This window comes from Mustela nigripes, chromosome 1 (assembly GCF_022355385.1).
Source record: "Mustela nigripes isolate SB6536 chromosome 1, MUSNIG.SB6536, whole genome shotgun sequence".
Classification (NCBI taxonomy): Eukaryota; Metazoa; Chordata; class Mammalia; order Carnivora; family Mustelidae; genus Mustela; species Mustela nigripes.
In genome coordinates, this window is record NC_081557.1 from 82087406 (window position 1) to 82092338 (window position 4933).

Sequence of the window (4933 nt, forward strand, 5' to 3'; positions counted from 1 at the left end):
TATTATAGAGGGCACGGATTGCATGGAGCACTGGGTGTGGTGAAAAATAATGAATACTGTTATGCTGAAAATTTAAAAAAATGTGGGTTTTATCTTTATTTCAATATGGTAAGACCAACAGATCAAGAAATGATTACCACTGAAAAGCTACTTTGTTTTCACAATTTCCAAGCAAAGTGGGAATAGCACACCATAAAGGGCTACCTATAAAAACACCAGGATGGGTCAGGAGGCAGAAGGAGCAAGGTAGAAATGTGGGCAAGAGCCTTTTTTCTGGTTTCTACAAGAAAAAATAGACAAAGCCATGCAAGTAAATTTAGGGTTGGATAGTTTGAATAATTTCAACAGTCTCTAGGTAAGGACCATCTCTAATTGTCTTATTTTAGGCCCTGGGCTGATTAGGACCAAGGGAATAATGGTCAAGATGTGAGTCCTTTGAGTGCCCCATGAAATGGGGATTGAGGTTTGGGTTCTGAATTGGTTAGTTTGCCTGTGAAAGGTGTGCTCTCAGATGAATTGTTTACTATCCCCAGGAATTGGATGGCCCAGGGAGGGGCAATCTCTCTAGGGCCAGCAAAGCCTCAGAGTCAAAGTATCAGAAACATAGGAAATAAAAAGACATGACTCATAGGCTATAGGTATATCAATTTTATTAAATTTTTCAAAGTACCAGATTTTGGTTTTATTAAATTTTCCTTATTGTTTTTCTATTTCCTATTCCATCCATTTCTGCTTTGATCTTTATTATTTCTTTTCTTTTGATTACTTTGTATTTAATTTGGTCTTTTGCTTCTTAAGTGGAAGCTGAGGATATTCATTTAAGACCTCTTCTTTCTTTTCTTTTTTCTTTTTTAAAAGATTTTACTTATTTATTTTAGCATGGAGAGAAAGAGATCATGAGTGGGGAGAGGAGCCAAAGGAGAGGGACAAGCAGATTCCATACTGAGTAGGGAGCCTAATGGAGGGTCCAGTCTCTGGAACCTGAGATCACGACCTGAGCTGAAATCAAGACATGGATGCTTAAAAAACTGAGCCACCCAGGCACCCCAACACCCTTTTCTTTTTGAAGATAGGTACTTAGTGCTAGAAATTTCTTCTTAAGTACTGCTTTAACAGCATCCCACAAATTTTGAAATGTGTTCTTATTTTCATTCAGTTAAAAATGTTTTCTAGTTTACCTTTTAATTTATTTGGTGTCCATTGTGTTAGTTAGAAGTGTGTTATTTAGTTTCCAAATATTTGGAGACTTTCTTGAGATTTTTTTTTTCTTGAGATATTTTTGTTACTGATTTTTAATTCCAGTGTCATCAGAGAACAGACTTTCCATGACTTGATTCTTTTTAAGTTTATTGAGATTTTGTTTTGGCCCAAAATATGGTCTGCCTTGGTAAATGTTCCATATAAATTTGAAAAGAATGGTTTATTTTGGCTTATTTTTGTTTATTTTATACTTGTTAGGTAAAATGTTCTGTAATTGTCAGTTAGGTCAAGTTGGATAGTAGTATTGTTCCAGTCATCTATATTTTTATTGACTTGTCTATTCTACTCATTATTGAAAGAGCAATGTTAAAATCTACCATAATTATAGATGTGTTGATTTCTTCCTTCAGTTTTACCAGTTTTTGCTCTATGTATTCTAAAGTTCTGTTATTATGTGTATAAACATTTAGGATTATTATGCCCTTTTGATGAATTGACCCTTCTTCATTTAAAAATGATGTGATTGTAGTTTTTTGCTCCTAGTAATATAATATGTTCTGTAATACATTTTGTCTGTTATTAATATAGCCATTCCAACTTTCTTTTGATTAAGGTTAGCATTGTATCTATTACTTGATCATTTTATTTTTAACCTATTTGTGAATTCATATTTAAAGTTTGCCATAAAATTGAATATTACTTTTTATCCAGTCTGACAATCTTGGTTTTTAAAATTAAGGTGATTAGAAAATTTGCCTTTAATGTGATTATTGATAAGGTTACCATTTCACCATATGCTTTTTATTTGTTCCATCTGTTTTTTGTTCCCTTATCTCTTTCTCCTGCCTCCTTTTGGATTGAATATTTTTTTTAGCACTTCATTTGATCTCTTTTGTTGGTTTAGTAACTATATTCATTGGATTTTTTTTTTTTTTAGTATACATTTTTACTTTATCTCAGTTTTCTTTTTTTTTCCCCTTTAAAGACTTTTTGTATTTATTTGTTTGTTTGTTTGTTTGTTTAGAGCACATGAGACCAGGGGGAGGGGCAGAGGGAGAGAAGAGAGAGAATCTCAAGCAGGTTCTGCACTGTGAAACTGATTTGGGGCTTGATCCCATGACCCCCAGATTGTGACCTAAGCCAAAATCAAGTATTGATGCTCAACCAACTGAGCCACCCAGGTGCCCTTACACAGTTTAATTTCAAGTGACATCACACACATCATGTACAGTATAAGAAGCTTATAGTAAAATGCTTCTACTTCTCCCTTCCTGTTAGTGTTATATATTTTACATGTATATGCTATAAACTTTATGTTTACATTTTCCTAGGTGAACATCCAACTATGGAAAGAACCTAGATGTCCATCAACAGATGAATGGATCAAGAAGATGTGGTATATATACACAATGGAATACTATGCAGCCATCAAAAGAAATGAAATCTTGCCATTTGCGACAACATGGATGGAACTAGAGCGTATCATGCTTAGCGAAATAAGTCAAGCGGAGAAAGACAACTATCATATGATCTCCCTGATATGAGGAAGTGGTGATAAAAAAATAAAAAAATAAATAATAAAATGTCTTATGTGTGTGTGTATATATATATACACACACATATATATCCACATATACAACTTTCCATATCTTCACTACCATGAATAATGCTGTATTGTACCTGGGAGTACAGCTATCTCTTCAAGATGCTGATCTAATTTTCTTTGGCTATATATCCAGTAAAGCAATTGACAGATCATGTGCTGGTTATATTTTTAACTTTTTTGAAGAAAGTCCATACTATATTCTCATAACATTTTTGAGAATTTTTACATCTGTGTTCATGAGGAATATTAGTCTGTACTTTTCTTGTCTTTGTCATTGTCTGATTTTGGTATGAGGGTAATTCTGGCTTTGTAGCATCAGTTAGGAAGTACTCCCTCTGTTTCAGTCCTCCAAAAGAAATTGTAGATAATTACTATAATTTCTTCCTTAAATATTTTGTAGAGTTCACTAGTGAATCCATCTAGCCAGGTGTTTTCTGTTTTTGAAGGTTATTAATTATTGATTTAATTTCTTTAGTAGATATAGACCTATTCAGATTGTCTATTTCTTCTTGTATGAGCTTTGGCAGATTATGTTTTTTTAAGGAACTGATATATTTTATCAATGTTTTTCAGATTGTGGCCAATTCTAGTTTTCGCTTCATACAGTTTGACTCTCTGATGTTAGTTGCATACACATTAAGGATTATTATATTTTCTTGGATAATTAACCACTTTATCACTATATAATTCTCTTCTTTATCTCTGATTACTTTTTTTCTGTTTTGAAGTTTGTTCTGTCTGATATTAATATAGTTTCTCCTCTTTTCTTTTGATTAGTGATACTGTACTGTATTCTCCATCCATTTATTTACTTTTAATTTTTTAATGTCTTTTTTTAGAGAGAAACAGTGATGGGGAGGGGCAGAAGGAGAGAGAGAGGGAGAGAGAGAGAGAGAAAGAGTGAAAGATACCCTTAAGCAGGCTCCATGCTTGGAGCCTGACTCAGGGGTCAATCTCATGATCCTGAGATCATGACCCTGGGCTGAAATCTAGAGTTGGATGCTTAACTGACTGAGCCACCTTGTGACCCTCCATCCATTTATTTTTAATCTTTATATCACAAATGGTTTTCTTATAGACAACACGTAGTTGGGTCTTAATTTTTGATTCACTCCAATATTCTCTGTCTTTTAAATGGTGCATTTATGCTATTTATATTTAAAGATTAAAGATACAGTTGGATTACTATCTACCATATGCATTAGTGTTGTCTATTTGTAATCCTTTACAGTAGCTCTAGGTGCATTTAAATCTGTTTTCTTATTCTTCAGATTACATACACAGCAGGTTTTTAGATAGGTTTCTGTTTCCTGAGGTATTGTGCAGACTGCAGCTGGTCAAAACTTAAGCAATGCAGATAGTAAATCCACTCATTTCTGGTCTTTCAAATTTTGGGTGCATTTCAAGTTTTTCTTCAGGTGGCTGTTTTCAGTATTTTGCTCAGTTTTAAGCTGCTATAAGCAAGATGGTAGGTCTGTTTGGCATCATCAGAAGCAGAATTTATAATAAAGGTACTTGTCTGAGTACCTTTGTCTCTAAACTAGAAATTTTAATCTCATGTCATAAGTGATATATTTGAATTTATTATCACATTATGTCACACTGTCTTTTTACTTTTATTTTTCTTTTATTCTATTATTTTTCCTTTTTTCCTTAATTTCTTCTGAGACTTTGGAAGTAACACACCTCATTTCTACTTGTTTAGTCATTATTTTTAAATTTTTAGCATATGTAGTGCACTTGAAAGTTAAATGATGTCTATCCTCCAAAATGTACAAATTCTTAGCACACACTTTCACTCTGATCTATCTTCAGTCCCTTGCTCATATTCTTTTACATAGTCCACATTGGTGAGGATATTATTACTTATCATTAGTCAATGTTTACTCAATGCTTATTTTTACCTTTTAATCTTATCACTATTGCTCTTTTTTTCACATTATTTTGTTCTGGGTTCAATTTTCTCCTTGAAATTTACACACACACACACACACACACACACACTTTCAGTGAGCTATCTCTTTTTAAAATTTTATTTTCACTCTTGAATGAATGACAGTGTAGCTAGGTATAAAACTCTAGACTGAGTATTGCAATAGTTTTTCATTGTGAAGAAGTCTTCTGTCA